We start from the raw sequence: 21,146 nt of genomic DNA on the forward strand, positions 1-21,146 counted from the left end.
CACCTGGAAGAGTAGTAGGTTTATTTGCATTTATGGGTTGTCCAAACATACACCAAGACCAAGAGCCCTAGAACTTACCCTCTCAGAGCACTATGTGGTATAGAGGCTAACCGTCTGAATATCAATTCACAAGCAGTTTATAAATACCAATTCCTGACCAGGGACAAAACATGCTTACCCTGGTGCAAAGGGAAGGAGGCCACTGTGCACTCACTAGCATGACAGCCTTTTAACCAAGATTTTATTGGCCTCATGACAGAACAAAACCAAATAATAGCATTCATAGTATCTGGAAAATTCTGAGATCATAGGGAAAAAACGGTCTTTGGTGTGGATTGAATATAAAATAGGATACTCACAGTTATCAAAAAAAATTATGAGAAAGATGAGTGAGAAACTTCAGGGCTCCATTCCCCCACAGAAGCTTTGAACAATCAGTAAGAACTGGCAAAAATATGTTTTTCAAAGCTCCATTAAAATGTTTAAAAATTGTAGAAGAGGGCTAGCACTAAATCAAGAAAAAGGCTACTTAAAAGCAGTAGGATCTCCTGGTGCCCTGGTTTGTCTCTCCCCCACTTCTCATCAACCTAGCACAGAGCTGGCCAATGCTCCCACTGTGGATCCCTGTCCTGGTTCCAGAGGGAGCAGAGTAACCCTCCTACACATGCTAGGAGAAAGTATGTCTACCCAATCTGTCTGGTGGTGTCCTGAGGAACTCACTGTCCCAGAATTCCTGCATGTACAAAACAGCTCACCAAGTTCAGCTAAGAACACCAGTCAAGTGGCTGTTTGGGGGTAAGGAATTGTTGGCTGTAGCCTGTAGCCGGGACTGTGAGCAAACTATTACCACAGGAAGAGGGGACACTTTCATATGCACAAATGGGGGATTTCCCTTGACCACACACATATGCTCAAGACAAGACTCATGTGCAGGAAGGATCAGGGGGCCCCTATGCTTTGGTCTTTAGCTATTCTCTAAACTCATTGTATTGACAATCCCTACAAAGAGACCACTTGTTGAAATTGATAGCAGGTCAATCTGCAGAAACTGCAAAAGGTGTTTTCTTTCTCTTTTTTTGTTAGCTCTTGGCATTCAAGTAAATCTCTGTCATAACATGAGCTGGATATAAGCATGATGAAAAATGCCTCATAGTATAAATTTTTAGTGACAAAATATTGAAATTTTCTAAGTTTCAGCAGAAGATTATAAAACATATGAAGAAACAGGAAGTGACAGCCCAGACGAAGGGGAAAATTAAAGCATTAGAAACCATTGATAAGGAGGACCACAAAGAAACTTTTTTTAAAATAGCATAACATATATACAAAGCAAAGAAATATAAAAGCAATAGTTTTCAAAACACTCTTCAACAAATAATTACAGGACAGATCCCAGAGTTTGTCATCAGCTACCGTATGATCCTCTCAGATTTTTCCTTTTAGCTGCTCCAGAATATAGAAGACTAGAGGGCTTAAATATTTTTTTATCAGCACAATCGACTTTTTTTTCTTTCTTTTTGTGAAAAATAACATTAATATAAAAAGGCAATACATTTCAAAGCACAGCACCACAATTAGTTGTAGAACATAGTTCAGAGTTTGACATGGGTTACAATTCCACAATTTTAGGGCTTTACTTCTAGCTGCTCTAAGATACTGGAGGCTAAAAGAGATATCAATTTAATGATTCAGCAATCATATTCCTTTGTTAAATCCTATCTTCTCTGTATAACTCCATCATCATCTTTGAACTTTCTATCCCTCTCTTTAGGTGTGTTTGGGCTATGGCCATTTTAACTTTTTCATGTTGAAAGGGGTTGTCACTAATACTGGGTAGGGAGATGAAACTATCTGATGTTTCATTATTTTTTTAGTATTATTATTATTTTGCATGGGCAGGCACCGGAAATTGAAACTGGATCTTTGGCGTGGCAGGTGAAAACTCTGCCTGCTGAGCCGCCGTGGTCCACCCTTATCAGATGTTATGGAGAGGCAGGGCCCTCTAGGTTTCAGGACGTATCTGTTCCAGGGTCCCATTTGGAGGGTGTAGGTTTCTGGAAAGTTGCTCTAGTGCATGGAACCCTGTGGAATCTTGTATATATTATAGATAGATAGATAGATAGATACAGATATAGATATTATTTAGAGTTGGCTGGAATGGTTCTGGTTGGGGTTTGGCAGGTTGTGATAGGTAGCAATGTCTAACTGAAGCTTGTCTAAGAGTAACCTCCAGAGTAGCCTCTCGACTCTATTTGAAGCATCTCTCAGCCACTGATACTTTATTAGAAAGAAACTTCTAAAAATAATCCTAAATATTCTCAAAGGCCTAAAGAAAAACATGGACAAAGAACTAAAGGAAATCAGGAAAATGATAGCTGAACAAAAAGGGAATATCAATAGAGAGATGAAAATTATGAAAAAGAACAAACATAGCTGAAGATCACAGTAACAGAAATTAAAAATTACCTGGAGGGGTTCAACAGCAGATTAAAGTTGTAGGAGAAAGATTCAGTGAACTTGAAGATAATATAATTGAAATCATCCACTATGCGGAGCAGAAGGAAAACAGAATGAAGATAAATGAATGGACCCTGAGGAACCTACGAGACACTATCAAGTGTAGCCGTATGTGTATTATGGGAGTCCTAGAATGAGAAAAAAATAGAAAGGGGCAGAGAGAATAGTCCAATAAATCATGGCTGAAAACTTCCCAAATTTAAAAAAAGTCCTGAATATACACATCTAAGATGCTCAGTGAACTCCAAATAAGATAAACCCAAATAGACACCTCTGTAGCATATTGTAATCAAGCTGCTAAACAGCAATGATAAGAGAGAATTCTGAAAATCACAAGAACAAAGCAACGTAAGGGAGATTAAATGCCTTTTTATGCCTCTTAGAGTATTGGCTTCTATGTCAAGACTAAATATGAAAAAAAGCAAGGCTGTAAGAGAGGGTGATGTCTTTTTTTTTTTTTTTAACATGGGCAGGCACTGGGAGCTGAACCCAGGTCTCCAGCACGGCAGGCGAGAACTCTGACACTGAGCCACGTGGCCTGCCCGAGATGTCTTTTAATAGACACATAACAAATTACGACTGGGATATCAAGCCCCACCCCACCCCAATCAACCTCCAATATCTCTCTCATATGCAAATATACACCTCATCATACATACCCTCTTAAAAACAATTGCAGGGGGGAAAGTAATGTATTGCATTGATTTTGTGCCTTGTTTTAAAAATATATATAATAAAACATGGATCACAAGAAAAAGTTTGTTACAGTGGTGAACACAGAATTCTCAGGTTATAGGAAATTTACAACCCCTCAATTAAAAAAAAACTGCTCTCTTGGGTTCTAGGACTCATGTTGGTCTCAATTGAATACAGAAGCACATGACTCTAAGTTGAAGAAAATCAGACCTAAGCAAGGTCTTGAATTATGGCTCCTTCCTTTCCTTTAAGCCTTTTCCAAAGCCTTTTCCCCCTATTTGGTGAAGCTTTTCCTGGAAATTAAATTGAATCATGAAGTTCTTCCCACCCAAATCCCTAACTCCTGATTTTCTGTTCCCCTTCCCTACTTTGCTTTTCTTCACAGCACTTATCACTATTTGACAGGTTAGATAGCGACAGCCTACTACCGTAACAGTCATGGATAGCTAGTATTTGCATCTAAGTATATTATTTCCCTTTATTATTAATATTATTTTGTTTCATTGAATTCATAGATATTTCTAACATTAAGCTTTTTCTATTCTTACATTGTTGCTCTGCCTTTTGAACTTCATTGGACGTAAGCAATTAATTTAACAATTTAGTCATAAAATTATATGATGAGTCAAATGTTTTAGCTCATTTAATATTTTTCATTGCTAAAGAAAGTTAAGCATATCAAGGGATCAAGGGCTAATATTTTAAAAACTATTTTTGTGGATGAGCAAACAAACAAACCAAACAACACATATGTACCACGTAAAACATGCCTATGGACTGAATTGAACCTAAGAACTACCAGTTTGCTAATTCGGGCTGAAACAATAAAAGTATATGCTAAAATTAGTATCTTAGCATAATAAACCCAATTTCGGCTCCACACTAATAAATGGTCCAGATAGATTTTAAGATATTTTAGAATGCTAATTTTTCTACCATCTTCCGTTTTCAAATGAAAATTAATTATGTGTGTGTGAGAGAGAGAATGAGATCATATTCATGATTACAAATTGCTATCTAGTTCCTTCCCTTCATGTGTCTAGTTGTGAAGTAATCTTGCCCTTAGAGTTTCAGATACAGATCCAGAAGATAAAAAATACCGAATATATTCTTTCTGAGCCCATAAAGATTTCATGTGTCCGTCCCACTTCTTCCAACTTAATTTTATTTTTTTTTATGGTATTGGAAGAAGTAATGTGACAGTCATCTAAGTCTTTAAAGAAAGTGTTTTAGTGTTTGAACTTTACAATGGTTGGTGTCACGGTCAGTTTCACGTGTCAACTTGGCCAAGTGGTGGTACCTGTTTGTCTGGTTGGGCAAGTGCTGCCCTGTCTGTTGCAATGAAAAAATTTCATAGAATAAGATCGTTATCATGTCAGCTGCATCCACAGCTGATTCCATTTGTAATCAGCCAAGGGGCGTGTTTTCTGCAATAAATGATGCTCCATGTAATCACTGGAAGCCTTTTAAGGAGAATCAGAAGAGATAGGCTCTCTTTCTGCTTCGGCCGGCGAGCCTCTCCTGTAGAATTCATCCAGACCCTCCATTGAACAGTCGGCTTTACAGCCTGCCCTGTGGATTTTGGACTCTGCATTCCCACAGTCACATGAGACACTTTCATAAATTCTATATTTGTGAGTGTTCCATGTTGATTCTGTTTCTCTAGAGAACCCTAACTAATACATCTTGGTACCAGGAGTGGAGTATGTCGAGATATCCCTTCTAAGGTGAAGGATAAGTTACCGCATCTGGCCACTCATATGACCAAAAAAGAGGCACAACACCTAGATGGTCTCTTTGGATTTGGGCGATAACATATTCCTCATTTGGGTGTGCTACTCTGGACCGTTTATCGAGTGACCAGAAAAGCTGCTAATTTTGAGTGGGGACTTGAACAAGAGGAGGCTCTGCAATAGGTCCAGGCTGCTGTACAAGCTGCTCGCCACTTGAGCTGTATGATCCAGCAGATCCAATGGTGCTGGAAGTGTCAGTGGCAAACAGAGATGCTGTCTGGAGCCTTTGGCAGGCCCCTAAAGGAGAATCCCAACACAGATCCTCAGGATTTTGGAGTAAGGCCTTACCATCTGCTGCAGATAACTACTCTCCTTTTGAGAAACAGCTTTTGGCCTGCTACTGGGCCTTAGTAGAGACTGAACGCTTAACCGTTGGCCACCAAGTTACCATGAGACCTGAGTTTCCTCAGGTCCATGAGCTGGGTGTTGTCTAACCCACCAAGCCATAAAGTTGGGCGTGCGCAGCAGCACTGTATTCTAAAATGGAAATTGTATATACGAGATAGGGCCAGAGTAGGTCCTGAAGGCCCTTTTGAGTGCAACTTAACTGGGATGGCCTAACAAATAAATGGAATAGGCTATTAAATATTTTTAGTAAAATGTTGCTTTTGTCTTTTGTAAAATATGTAGAATGTGCTGTTTAACTTAGTAAGTAAATATTTTTTAAAGTCAAAGGTACTTTATTATATTAGATACAATAATTTATAATAACAAAATTTCTGAAATTCTTTTAATTTTTTCCATATCTATTGGAAGTTAGCAACTATTTATGTTTGAAGTTTAATTTTTTTCCTTCTCTTCCCATTCTCTCTTACAAAAGGAAAAGTAAGTTTCTGCTAATGATTCAGCAAACATCTAATATTTAATAAGCCTTTTGAGCTATGTAGCTTAATATTTAGATACCTGATAATTGTCTATTATGTAACTGATAAATGGTGATGTGTATTAATTTTAGTTCAACCATATATTTATACTATCTGGGAATGTGTGGTTGCAGTTTTGTGGGAGAAATAATTTGTCAGTGTTCACTAGCTTGTAAAAATCTACTGTGAGTGCCTAAACATCTAAATAAATAAAGATATGAAAAAAAAAGATGAATAGGATATAATCCCTACACTTAAGTAACTCATTCTACTGTATAGGAATGTTTTTCTAAGACTTTCTCCCTTTTCTTTCCTAGTTGTTCCCATCAAAATGTGAGCATCTGTATATATTGTCCTTTGCAATGCTGCTCCGTATCAAGACTTCTTTTGGGGACTGTTATCCAAGTCTCTTATGGGTGGGTGAAAATTGCTATGCAGCACATCTTAGACCCTCCTACTTACAAGATTTACTTGAAGACGAGTTGTATATTTCTCTCAGCTGCTTTGAAATGGCTGAATGGAAAGCATGATATAGGAAGAAGGCAGAGAAGTATTTGCTATGAGGGGAGAGAGAAAATTTTAGAAGAAATTTATATTCTCCTTTCCCAGAACATCCATCAATAACACTATGAGAGAGAAAATAATATTAATCAAGTATCTAACTTAAAAATTATAGAATATGGCTCATGTTATTTATAAGAATAATAAAAACAATGAATAAGTTTAAGTTATTTAAAGAAAACTTATGGCAGCCAAAACTGTAACATCCTTTGAAATTATTTTGGTATTAGAAGAGGTATCTCAACTCAAGAATACAGCATAGAATACCTCGATGATTATAATCTTTTTCTATGAAAGAAATAATTAGCAGTGGATATTTCCTTTTGGTACACAAAGAAAATTTTAGAATACTATCAGTGGATAATCAATTAAATTATTAATGAACGGAAATATATTGCAGTATCTTTTATTAATCTTTTCAATTTCCAATGGAGAATGTATTCTCGTCCATTTTAAGTAGGTTTATTGGTAGTGAATTATTTCAGTTGTTAAAAATCACCATGCTTTTAAACATAATTTAATATTCATTATCTCAATAGGCCTACACAACAATTGTTTGAGGTAGATGGGGAACATATTATCTTCATCGATCAATATGGAAATTGAGGCAAGTGATTGCTAGTGGCTTGTCCATGCTCATACAAGTTAAGGGTCAGAGATAAAAATAGAATTGAGGCCTTCTGATTCCTGATCTAGGATGCTTTCCATTATAGCACACTAACTTCCTGGTTGTTCTTTTTAAAATAAAAAATCTATTGTAGACCAGCCATCATTTATTGGCTGGGTGCCCATTCTTAGAAGATCATCAGTACATTATTTTCTTCTCCACAATCAGTAGCCAGAAGGACCCAAGACCAGAAACTTGGATTCGCTGATTGTGATGGAGAAAAGGGGAAGGGAAAATCTGCCTCACAGTGACCTGACAACTCTCTGAGCAGACCAAGTAAGTAACTTGTTCTGAGTTTTGCATGTCCCGAGCCTGAGGAGAATTTTGCCTTGAGACGGACCACATCAGTAGCTGACCTTGCAGAGGACCTCTTCCTTAAGAATTATGTACTGGCTTTGTCCTCTACTGTCATCCCTCAGGCACCTTGGCTTGCTGACCCAGACCCCACCTCTTGAATTTGCTGTCCATCAACACCAACCCAGCAGTAGGGTCCTCATCAAATCATGGAGAGTCTAAACTCCATCCAGCCTGGGAATGACCCTATCAAGTTCTGTTGACAACCAAGATGGCCATCTGGACAGCAAAGGCTGGACTCATTACACCTGAGTGAAAGGACCAGTACCTGAGCCGGATAATACGTACCCAACAATGCAGTCCAATTCCTGGGAAATAACTCCAACTTCAGACCCTTTAAAAATCACATTAAAAAAAAATCACAATAAAGAGATAATAGTTGGGAGGGTAGAAGGGGTTTTTGGATTTGGGGTTTGGATTCTGTATTTTAATCTAAAATAGTTAATAGTGACCCTGGTCAGAGAGTCTTACCAAGGAAAATAGATGAGGGATTTGAAGCTCACTTAAAAAATGAAAATAATTATACTAATCATAATGTTCCAAATTGGGAATGCAACGAGCCCCATCAGATTGGTGGTGAATGTAACTGAAGGTTTTGAGTCCCAAACTGTACAGTTTGATGAAAGGCAAACTCAACAAACTCACTAGGAAGGAGGTGGGACAAAAGAGTTCAGGCAGGAAACATCCTAGAGTATATTAACCAGATAATCAAAAAGTATTGGCAAAGTCCCCTGAGGGCAGGGAGAAAGACTATAGAACTATTAAACCTTACCATCAGGGAATCGCCTGATACTGTGTCAAACTTTAGGGACACCCAAATCAATAGGCCATGCCCTCAATCATGAGGCTTACTCTTGTGAAGCTTATGTAGATAGCATAGAAGCCTAAGAGTTTCTTCTGGAGGACCTCTGTTGTAGCCCAGATGTGGCCTCAGTCTCTCTAAGCCCAACTCCGCAAGTGAAATCATTGCCCTCCACGCTAGGTGGAACATGACATCCAGGGGTGAAAGTCTCCCTGCCGATGTGGGAGAGGACGCCCAGGAATGAATCCAGACCCAAGCACCATAGGATCAACAATTTCATCCTGACCAAAACGGGGGAAAGAAGTGTAACTGATAAAGTGTCAGTGGCAGAGAGAGTTCAAATAGAGTCAAGAGGCTACTCTGGAGGTTGCTCTCATGCAAGATTCAGGTACACCTTGCTACCTATCATAACCTACCAACCCCCAACCAGGACCATTCCAGCCAATCCTAAAGAATTTCTAGGGCAATATATAAGATTCCTTAAGAGTTCCATGCACTAGAGTAACTTTTCAGAAACCTACAACCTCCAGATGGGTCCCTGGTCCAGATAAGTCCTGAAACCTAGCCCAGCCTCTCCAGAACATCAGATAGTTCCATCTCCCTACCCCATATTAGTGACAGACCCTTCCAATATCAAAATTTACAATTGCCATAACCCAAACAACCCCAATGAGAGGTATAGAGAGATCAAAGGTGATGGTGAATTATACATAGAAAATAGGACTTAACAAATGAATATGAATGCTGAATCATTAAATTAATATTTCTTTTAGTCTCCAGTATTTTAGAGCAGCTAGAAGTAAAAATCTAAGATTATGAAATTGTAGCCCATGTCAAAGTCTGAAATATGTTCTACAACTAATTGTGGTGCTGTGCTTGGAAATTTATAGCTTTTTTGTATATATGTTATTATTCACAAAAAGGAAGGAAAAAAGTCGATTGTGATGATAAAAATGTATTTAAGCCCACTAGCCTCCTATATTCTGGAGCAGCTAGAAGAAAAAATATGAGAGGATTGTATAGTAGCCCATGACAAATTCTGGGATCTATCCTGTAACCACTTTTTGAAGAGTGCTTTGAAAACTATTGCTTTTTTTATTTCTTTGCTTTGTATATGTCATACTATACAATAAAAAAAGTTAAAAAAAATCTATTGTAGACAGAAAATGCCAAATGAAAATACTACCAGTGAAATGAGCAATCTACTAACAAGGATTTATTAAAATGTTTTTGAAATAATATGTCCTGTGCTTGCTTTCCTTTTTTGTCCTGTGCTACATTTATTCTAGACTTAAAAATAATAATAGATAAATTCATACCACCAGAAATTGACTAAGAACCCAGTAATTTCATAATTTTGTGGAGATTGGTGCCGAACGTTAATTCACTTGTCATTCCTCATTTGGAAATCTCTTGTATTATTCTGGACCAGAGTCTTACTAACAATTCAAGAAATGTTACTGAGTCTAATTCATCCTTTGCAATTTAATAAAATTTCTGAGTTTGCTGATCAATTATGGTAGCTGCACCAGATAGGCCTCGTTACTTACAGACTTGCCTTGGTTTGTCGGTAAGATGGTCTCCTCAGCAGCGTATGAGGGCACAGTGTCTCTTTCACTTTCTTCTTTAGCTTTACAACTACTGAGAATTTTATCAACATTTAGGTCCTATTTCACTCGCCAAAACCCTGCAATCTATATATGCCCTGTCCAAGACAACACTTCCCATTTTACAAAGACGTTTTTCTACAAAGAACACTCATTGGCCCTAGATATGAAATTGACTGATGTGAACTATTTCAAAGAGAAAATAAAGTTGTTGAAGGAGGCAATGTGGTATGAAAAACACTCGATTTTATTCTCAAAAAAGTACGGGGTTAGGGTAGTACAATGGTGGCTTAGTGGCAGAATTCTCACCTGCCATGCCAGAGACCTAGGTTCAATTCCTGGCTCCTACCTATACCAAAAAAAAAAAAAAAAAAAAAAAAATGGAGTTATAGGAAATAAGTTGGGGGTGGGAGGTTGCAGATAAGTGAGAATTTTATACAAAAGTGAAGGGTCTGATCTTAAAAAGTGTATGTATCGAGGTATTAAGATTGAAAAACTCATGCTCATCAAATTTGATCCAATAAATTACATATATTCAAATTATTTTCTTCCTTTGGATTTCCTTGAATATAGCAATTATGAAGTTTGTCATGAGTTTTTATTTACCAAACATTTTTAGTAAACTTAATGAACTCTGGATTTACCCACAAGTTTCAGCAATGGTTGAAATAGGTTGAGTGTTTTTTTCAAGCAGTTAGCAAGGTAGGTTTCAAAGTGATGAAGAATACAATGTTTTAATTCAACTCAGTGATTCAATTCACTTGTTAATTTTATAATGAAAAAACTATTCCAGTGTTCATTCTATTAATTGAATTTTCTAATAAGATAAATTTCCCTTTCAATGATTTAACCTTTGTTATAAACAGTAAAATGCAAGAGTTCTTCATTGGAAAATGCACTTCAATCCCTGTATTGCTTTATCTCTATTTTCATCTTCTCCCATTCCTAGCATCTGTTTTCGTTTTATTTCTGTTGCTATTTGATTCTTCCATTTCCTTCTATTCTGTTAGAGGTACAGTTCCCATGCCCTCCTGTATGTATCTGTGATTTCCTCTTTCCATTCTAATGAAGCACATACCTCTTTCAAATCCCTCCTGACAACCTGGCTTTTTGAAACCTTCCACAGAGACTTAAAAAAACAGACTAAAAACAAAAACAAACTGCCTTTGGTTTTGAAGGGATAAGTCAGAGTACTTCAGGTTAGAAAGAAAAGATGTCCGGTTTTAACATAAAACCAAATAGAATTGCATTTTTCCTCCTGAGAAACTGGGTGTTTCTATCTTAGGAATACTGTGGGTTGGTAGTTTTCCCTTTTGCATTTGTCAACAAGAAAACTTGAAGTAAAAGTCTATTGTCTACTTTGTTGAAAACATGTCTTTCAAGAGTAAAATAAGCCAGACACAAAAGGACAAATATTGCATGATCTCTCTGATAAGAAATAATTAGAAAAGCAAGCTCATAGAATTAGAATCTAGAATATAGGTTACCAGGGGCTGGGTTGATGGTAGGGAATGGGGAAATGATGCTTAATTTGTCCAGAATTTCTATTTGGGTTGATTGTAAAGTTTTGGAAATGGACGGTGATGAGGGTAGCACAACATTGTGAGTATAATTAACAACACTGAATTATATGTATATAAAATGGGGGAAATTTTAGGTCACATATATGTTACTAGAGTAACAAATGATGGAATGTAGGACTGTGCAACACCATGAACCCTACAGTATACTTATACTTGTATGTATGTAATAGTACAATTACATACAATTATAATAGTGTGCAATAGCACAATTATAAAAATGTCCTTTATGGACAAATTATCACACCAATGCAAAGTGTTGATAATGTGGGGTGGTAGGGAAATGCGGTATTTTCTATACAATTTTTCTGTAAACATACAACTTCTCTAATTAAAAAAAATGCTTTTAAAAAAGAAATGAAGTACTGATACATGCTGCACCATGGATGAACCTTGAAAACATTAATGCTAAGTGAAAGGAGCCAGTTACAAAGGACCACATATGGTATGATTCATTTATATTAAATATACAGAGTAGGCAAATCTACAGAGACAGAAAGTAGATACAGGGTTGACTAGGGGTCAAGGTTGGGGAGTAAGAGATTGGTAGAGAGGCAGTTAGGGAGTGAGGAGTTCTTTCTGGGGCTAATGAAAATGTTCTGAAATTGATTGCGGTGACTGATAAATAACTGTGAATATGCTAAAAGCCATTGAATCATACACTTTAAATGGATGAATTGTGTGGCATGTGAATTGTTTCAATAAGTTATTTTTTAAAAGTAGCTTTGTACATGTATTTCAATTTTGTCATTATGGATGTATTGTTGCAGTAGGAGGAAAGAGCATATTTTACTTTACAGATTGTTAGCCTGACTTATAGTATTCAAATATTTAGACACATGGATTGTCAGCCTCAGTTTTTCTTCTTACCCTGGTTCACAAATGTTAGGGATTGGCCTTTTCTCATTAACAAGGGAACCAAATGACCAAAAAAGTTTTAAGTTAAGCAAAAACTTCACCGTGGAATTACATCACATCTGAAGTTTCCATGGCTTCTGGAGATCCTACAGTCCTACCAATGCATGTATTGCCTTCTCAAGGAAGGTGTGAACAATGATAGAATTCCCAGTCTAAACCACCTGCACATTTTCTCCTGAGCCTGTATGGAAAGGAACAGATCTAGGAAGCAGGTGGGTAAAAGAATAAACCTAAGGATGTCCTTGCATACATCTTTCTCCAGGCTGGACTCATGATATGTTCTTGGCACCCTAAATCTGCCCTTTCCAGGGTGAATTAAATAGACTCATTGAAAATCACTGAGACAGATTTAAAGCAAGGTCAAAGGTTCTGCAATATATAGGTAGTTATGAAACCAACTCTTGGTGGAACTGGATCAAAAGGTAGGGTAGGTGGAAGTGGTCATCTTCAAATAGTACACTCAGCCATCTGCAAACCAAACTATGATTGAAGAGAACCACCCAGAGAATCCAAAGGAAATATGTAAGTTTAGTTGCCTATTGAGTTGTTTCACATTATTTTAACAGTGCATGAAAAGGGACAATCATAAGAGGCTTCAATGTAATATGGATAAATGCTTTGAATTATAGCTATTTATGGACAAGCTTTACTCAACTATGGAAATTAGTTGCTATTTTCATTACTGAAACTAGAGCTATGAATAATTATTCTATCAGAAATAAAAATGGACTGAGAAGGAAAACTCTGGAGTTCTTGTTCTAGTTTTGCTACTTTCCAGCCATATAACCTAGAACAAGTCACTCAACTGCTGTAGGCTTCAATCTCATACATGAAAAATGATGGAAAAAGTTATGCCTCCTATCTCACAAACTGATACTAGGATCAAATGAGATATATAAGTGAAAATACTTTAAAAATTGTAAGGTGATAATATAAAGTATTATCATTATTGGGTGCATGGGTGGTTCGGTGGTAGAATGCTTGCCTGCCACGCAGGAGACCTGGGTTTGATTCCTGCCCTTTATGCTCCCCTCCACCCAAAAAAGTACTGTCATTATTTTCACCCTGTGAGATTCCCTCAGGATGTTTTGGACCGATTACTATTATTATTATTATTATCTCTATTTATTGAAATGGGTTTGTTTATATGATTATATAGTAAGATATATTTCTTTTTCCAAATACTACAATTCAGAGTTCCAAATCACCAACTATCAAATATCAAAACTTTAATAAAATATCATTCCTGAAAAATTTACCTTTTTACCTTGTCAATTTTGATTACTAATCACAGTGATGTTGTGTTTTTCCTCTGAATTCCTATATCTCTTCCCCCTTCTACCATTTAAAAAAATCAGATTATATTTTTGTAAGATACCTCTATTGTCAAAATAAACATTACCATTTTATAAATGTCTGCTTTTCTTCTGTCTGTCTCTCCCTCCTGCATGCATCTACAGCATTGATGGGGAAGGAGCTGCTTAGTTTTTCTTATCTTGACTGTCTTTTAAAGATAAGGGATGTTTGTTGCTCCCTTTTGTGGGTTCCAACAAGACTTGTCTGACTGCTAGGCACTCCCTGTGCAACCTTATTCTATCCAGATAAACCTGGGAGTAAGACTCTTGCAGGTGCTTCAGTCACTATCCTGGATGTTCCTAGAGGAAGTAGAACTTCAATCAGACCTGTGTGGAGAAGCCTATATGACTGTACAAGAGTCTGTGTGTAGGTGGACTTCTGTCCTCCACCCCAGATAAATACCTGCCACATTCACATGCTCAGAGTGAGTGATATACTTAAGGAGCTTTAAATAAAAATGAAAAACATAAAAATGTTAGTATTGTTCCTAATACCAAAACATGAAGATTTCATTATGTAAGAGGGAAACTTCAGCCCCCCAAATATCAGAAGAACACTATGCATTACATTTTTTTCTTTTTAAAATATTTTTATTGCTAAATCTTAACATACAAACATTTTTTACATACAAACATTCCATACATAGTGTACAATTAGCGGCTCACAATAGCATCACATAGCTGTGTATTCATCACCATGATCATTTTTTGGAATGTTTGCATCACTCCAGAAAAAGAAAGAAAAAAGAAAAAATCATATATACCATACCCTTTACCTCTCATTGACACTAGTATTTCCCTCTACCTGTTTTATTTTAACCTTTGTCCCCCTATTATTTGTTTATTTTTTATCCATACTTTTTACTCATCTGTCCATACACTGCATAAAGGGAGTATCAGTCACAAGGTTTTCACAATCACAGTCACACTTTAAAAGCTATATAGTCATGCAATCATCTTCAAGAATTAAGGCTACTGGGTGCTTGCTTCGGCGGCACATATACTAAAATTGGAACGATACAGAGAAGATTAGCATGGCCCCTGCGCAAGGATGACACGCAAATTCGTGAAGCGTTCCATATTTATCCTAAGCAAAAAAAAAAAATTAAAAAAAAAAAAAGAATTAAGGCTACTGGATTATAATTCAACGGTTTCAGGCCTTTCCCTCTAATTACTTCAATACACCAAAAACCGAAAAGGGATATCTATAGAATGCATAAGAATAACTTCCAGAAGGACCTCTTGACTCTATTTGAAATCTCTCAGCCACTGAAACTTTGTTTCATTTCTCTTTCTCCTTGTGGTCATGAAGTCTTTCTCAATCCCAAAATGCCAGGGCCAGGCTTATTTCTGGGAGTCATGTCCCATGTTGCCAGGGAGATTTCCACCCCTGGGAATCACGTCCCTCATACTGGGGGGCAGGCAATGAGTTTACCTGCAGAGTTGGCTTAGAAAGAGAAGCCTCATCTGAGCAACAAAAGAGGTTCTCTGAGGGTGACTCTTAGTCACAATTATAAGTGGTCTTAGAATCTCCTTTTCAGGAATAAGTTTCATAAGGACAAGCCCTAAAATAGAGGGCTTGGCCTATTAAATCAATAGTCCCCAATACTTAGAAGAATATTAGATCTTCCTCAAGCAGGGAAGTTTAATAGTTTCACATATTTCCCCAGCCCCTCAAGGGGATTGTCTTAGTTTGTAAGCAGAAGGCAATATACCAGAAATGGAGCAGCTTTTAAAAACGGAATTTATTAAGTTGCAAGTTTACACTTCTAAGGTCATGAAAATGTCCAAATTAAGGCACCAGCAAGAAATTACCTTCACTCAAGAAAGGCTGTTGCTGTCTGAAGCCCCTCTGTCTGCTGGGAAGGCACCTGGCTGCTGTCTCTGCCTTTTGGGAGGGCACATGGTGATGTCTGCTAGCTTTCTCTCCTCATTTCATAATGCTTCTGCAGGGATGTTTTCCTTCTGCATCTGTAAAGATCTCTGGCTGTGTGGGCTCTGCTGACTCTTTCCAAAACAATTTCCTCTTAAAGGACTCCAGTAAGGGACCCACCTGAATAAGTGGAGGCACAGCTCCATGGAAACTAGCTAATCAAAAGGTCCCACCTACAATTGGGTAGGTCACATCTCCATGGAAACAACTTAATTAAAAAGATCCCACCCACAACATTGAATCAGGATTAAAGAACATGGCTTTCTGGGGGTACACAGCAGTTTGAAACCAGCACAGGATCTAGTTCATTTATCATATTATCCAAGTTCTCTGTTTCATTATTGATCATTTGTCTAGATGTTCTATCTATTGATGACAGTGGTGTAATGAAGTCTCCAATTATTATTGCAGAACTATCAATTTCTCTCTTCAGTTTTGTCAGTGCTTGGCTTATGTATTTTGGGACTTTTTTTTTTTGCATGTGCAGGCACCAGGAATCAAATCCAGGTCTCCCGCATGGCAGGCAAAAATTCTGCCATTGAGCCACCATCACACTACACTATTTGGGGACATTTTGATTAGGGGCGTAAATAGTTGTGATTGTTATTTCTTCTTTGTGGATCACCCCTTTTATTAATGTATAGTATCTTTCTTTGTGTCTTACAATAGATTTTGACTTAAAGACTATTTTCTCTGATATTAGTACAGCTGCCCTAACTCTTTTTTTGGTTAATATTTGCATGGAATGAGTTTTTCCAACGTTTTAATTTCAACCAATTTGTGTCTTTGGGTCTAAGGTGAGTCTCTTGTAAACAACATATAGTTGGCTCGTGCATTTTTTAATTCAATCTGCCAATCTGTGATTTTTGACTGGGTAGTTTAATCCATTGTTTCAGTGGTATTACTGTAAATGCAGTACCCACTTCGGCTACTTTATCCTTTTTTTTAGGTCATTTTTTTTGTGTCTTTCTTTTCCTTAATCACAATCTCCTTTTTTGTACAGTTTATCTTTGTGATGTCTCTGACTAGTTCCTTTTGCATTTCTGCATTGTATTAGTTTTAAAATACTTTTTTCATGGTTACCCTGAGTTTTATATTATACAGCCTACACCTATAATCTACTAATTTGAAAAGATTCCAACTTAGCTTTTATAGCATACACATTCTGCATTCGATAACCCTTTTTCTCCTCTTAATCTTGTTTATGTTCCACTTTACCACTTAATATTTTGGATGTCTGTTATTAGTAAAAATGCCTTTTCCTTGTGTTCTTGTTTGCTAGCTGCCAAAATGCAATATACCAGAAATGGAATGGCTTGTAAAAGGAGGAATTTATTAAGTTGCAAGTTTATAGTTCTATGGCCATGAAAATATCCCAATTAAAGCAAGTCTATTAAAATGTCCCATTGAGGTATCAAGAAGAGGTTTCCTTCTGTTCTAGTTTGCTAGCTGTCAGAATGCAATATACCAGAAACAGAATGGTTTTTAAAAGGGGGGATTTAATAAGTTGCTAGTTTACAGTTCTAAGGCTGAGAAAATGTCCCAATTAAAATAAGTCTATAGAAATGTCCAATCAAAGGCATCCATCCAGAGAAAGATACCTTGGTTCAAGAAGGCCAGTGAAGTTCAGGGTTTCTCTCTCAAGTGAGAAGGCACATGGCGAACAGTCAGGGCTTCTCTCTCAGCTGAAAGGACACATGGCAAACACGGCATCATCTACTAGCTTTCTCTCCTGGCTTCCTGTCTCATGAAGCTCCCCGGGAGGCATTTTCTTTCTTCATCTCCAAATGTTGCTGGCTTGTGGACTCTCTGTTTCATTGTGCTGCAGCATTCTCCGCTCTCTCCGAATCTTTCTCATTCTCCAAAATGTTACCTCTTTTATAAGACTTCAGAAACTTATCAAGACCCACACAAATGGGTGGAGACATGTCGTCACCTAATCCAATTTAACAACCACTCCTGATTAAATCACATCTCCAGGGAGATGATCTGGTTACAGTTTCAAACATGCAGTATTGAATAGGGATTATTCTGCCTTCATGAAATGGGATTTAGATTAAAACATGGCTTTTCTAGGGTCCATACAACCTTTCCAACCAGCACACCTTCACTCAAGAAAAGCCAATGAAGTTCAGGGTTTCTCTCTCAACTGGCAAGGCACATGGTGACCATGGTGACATCTGCTAGCTTTCTCTCCAGGCTTCTTGCTTCATAAAGCTCCCCCAGGGGCATTTCCTTCTTCATCTCCAAAGATCTCTTTCTGTGTGGGCTCTGGTAGTTTTCATCGCTCTCATGGATCTGCTCTCTCCAAAATGGTTCCTCTTTTAAACAATTCCAGTAAAGTAATCAAGACCCACCTGGAATGGGTGGAGGTCACATCTCCCTCTAATTCAAGGTTAATATCCACAATTGGTGAGTCATATCTCTGTGGAGATAATCTAATCAATTTCCAACCTGTAGTGCTGAATATGGATTAAAAGAATTCTCTCCACGAGAATCAGGATTAAAACATGGCTTTTCTAGGGTTAATAATCCTTTCAAACCAGCTACCTTGTTTCTATTATATTGACTCTAATACAAATTAAAGGTTAGAATTGTATTTTGAAGGTAGAGCAATATTGGATTTTGCACTTACTCTTCTACTAATCTTCATTTCTTCATTCTTCTCCAAGCTCCTCTCTCTTGACTTTTCCTTTCAACCTATAGAATTCCCTTTAGCAATTCTTGTAGGTGAGGTCTTTTGTTGATGAACTCTCTCAGTTTCTGTTTATCTTTGAATATTTTGAACTCCTCTTCATTTTTTAAAAACTTTTTATTGTATAATATAACATATATACAAAGCAAAGAAAGAAAAAAGAACAGTTTTCAAAGCACTCTTCAGCTAGTTTCAGGACAGATCCTGGAGTTTTTCATGGGCTACTCTATAATCATCTCAGTTTTTTCCATTTAGCTGCTCTAGAACATTAGAGGTTAGAAGGAATGAATTTTTTTTTATCATCACAATTATCTTTTTTTTCTTTTTTGTGAAATATAACATATATACAAAAAAGCAATAAATTTCAAAACACAATTAGTTGTAGAACAGGTTTCAGAGTTTGGTATGGGTTACAGTTCCACAATTTTAGGTTTTACTTCTAGCTGCTCTAGCATACTGGAGATCAAAAGAAATAGAAATTTAATGATTCAGCCATTATACTTGTTTGTTAAATCCTACCTTCTGTGTATAACTCCACCATCACCTTTGATCTTTCTATCCCTCTCTTTAGGGGTATTTGGGCTATGCCCATTCAAACTTTTTCATGTTGGAAGGGGCTGTCATTAATATGGGGTATGGAGATGGAACCAGCTGATGTTATGGAGAGGCTGGGCCCTCTAGGTTTCAGGGCTTTTCTTGTCCAGGGACCCATCCAGAAGTTGTGGGTATCTGGAAAGTTACCCTAGTGCATGGAACCACTGTAGAATCTTACATGTTGCCCTAGGTGTAACATAGGATTGGCTGGAATGGTTTTGGTTGTGGTTTGGCGGTTGTGATAGGTAGCAACGTCTAACTGAATCTTGTTTAAGAGCAACCTCTTGTTGATCTCATAGTATCAGGTCCAGACTCATCCCTGGGAGTCATCTCCCATGCTGCCAAGGAGACTGTCACCCCTGGTTGTCATGTCCCATGTAGGAAGAAGAGGAATGATTTTCACTTACAGAGTTGGGCTTACAGAGAGTGAGGCCACATCTGAGCAACAGAAAAGGTCCTCCAGAATTAACTCTTAGACATACATATAGGTGGGCTAACCTTCTCAGCTACCCTAATAAGCTTTACAAGAGCAAGCCTCAAGATCAAGGGTTTGGCCTATTGATTTGGGTGTCCCTAATGTTTGACACAGTATCAGGTATTTCCCTGGTGTTAAAGTTTAATAGTTCCATATTTTTTTCTCTCATCCACCAAGGGACTTTGCCAATAACTTTTCGATTATCTGCTTAATATATTCTAAGATATATCCAGGCATTACAGTAAGCTATACAGGATTAAAGGCCCTCATTCTTATTCTGGGCTCCCTGTGTTTTGATTATTTAAATGAGTTATGTAGACAGGTTGAGTTAGATTATGTGCTACAGAAAATTTAGGTTCTGGACAAAATAAGCCTTTCTTCACTTGGTCTCAAAGAGTAGGTGAGATTCTAAAATACAGACAATGTCTTCCTACCGCTGTGTTCTTAATCTTTAATCCTGACCTGATCAGCTTCATTCTTATCTCTAAATACCAGGTCACAGATATATAAAACATCCTCTCAAAATCCAGAAATAATGATTACCACTCCGGACTAAATGTGACTACTACAAGAGGGTAAAATCTAGGCCCCTGTTTTCTTATAAGCATTTTCTAAATGAGACCATACAATAATTGCTCTTTTGTTTCTGGCTTATTTTGTCTCACCTAATGTCCCAAAGGTTCATTTGGGACACCTAATGTCCCAAAGGCATGCAATGCTGCATGCCTCACAACTTCATTCCTTTTGGTAGCAGCACAATATTCGGTCATATATATATGCCATCATTCACCAATCTAATTCTCAGTCAATGTATCCTTCAACCACCCACATTCATTAGGCATCGTGTAAAACGCCCAAAGTCCCCAGTCCATCAATTCTCAATTTTAGATAATTTCATTGTTCCCAAGAGAAAGGTCACCAATGAACATATCTTCACCAAATAGGAAATCTAAATCTTCCTTAACTCTTGTTCCTCCACCCATTATTTACCCTATTGTCGCTGTGGTAGTGCTGATGTTTTCCTGTTATACATAGCCCATGGCATGCGATAGCAGTTGTCTCCCTGCACCAAGGACTTAAGACCTTTTTGTACATGAATCATACCTTTGAAATAGTTCTTGCAAGAACTTGTTTATATTTCTAGTAATCACTGGGACACATAGCTCTATATAATCCCTTTATTCATGTTCACTTTCAATATGGTACTATTACTTATAGACGCACTAGAGAACTGCCTTCAGTTCTACCTATTCCCTTACATTTGAGTTCAACCTCATTAGATAACTGTTATATACCCATCTCTAGCTTCTGTGTATCTCTAAGTCCTCTATATTCTGTATTATAAGTCTCCAGTTTTACCTTTACCATGGTCATAAAAGTGGAGTCATACTATATCTATCCTTTTGTGTCTGGCTTATGTCACTAAGCATTATGTCCTCAAGGCTCATCCATCTTGTCATGCGCTTCAGGATGTTATTTCATCTTACTGCTCCATAATATTCCATTGTATGTATATTCCACATTTTGTTAATCCACTCATCTGCTGATGGGCATTTCATTTGTTTCCATCTTTTGGCGATTGTGAATAATGCCACTATGAACATCGGTGTGGAAATGTCTGTTTGTGACACTGCTTTCAGCTCTTCTGAGTACATACCAAGTAGTGGTGTTGCTGGGTCATAGGGCAACTTGATATTTAGTTTCCTAAGGAACTGCCAAACTTCTTCCATAGTGGC

At 37.4% G+C, this 21,146-nt stretch overlaps 1 non-coding gene across 1 annotated transcript; it reads left to right on the forward strand.

Annotated features, from left to right (window-relative positions):
- The first annotated feature begins 14,692 nt into the window (after positions 1-14,692).
- Positions 14,693-14,799, forward strand: LOC143685249 (U6 spliceosomal RNA). Its single transcript, XR_013176498.1, has one exon. It is a non-coding gene; the product is annotated as a U6 spliceosomal RNA (small nuclear RNA).
- Positions 14,800-21,146: the final 6,347 nt, after the last annotated feature.

Source organism: Tamandua tetradactyla, chromosome 5 (genome assembly GCF_023851605.1).
Source record: "Tamandua tetradactyla isolate mTamTet1 chromosome 5, mTamTet1.pri, whole genome shotgun sequence".
Classification (NCBI taxonomy): domain Eukaryota; kingdom Metazoa; phylum Chordata; class Mammalia; order Pilosa; family Myrmecophagidae; genus Tamandua; species Tamandua tetradactyla.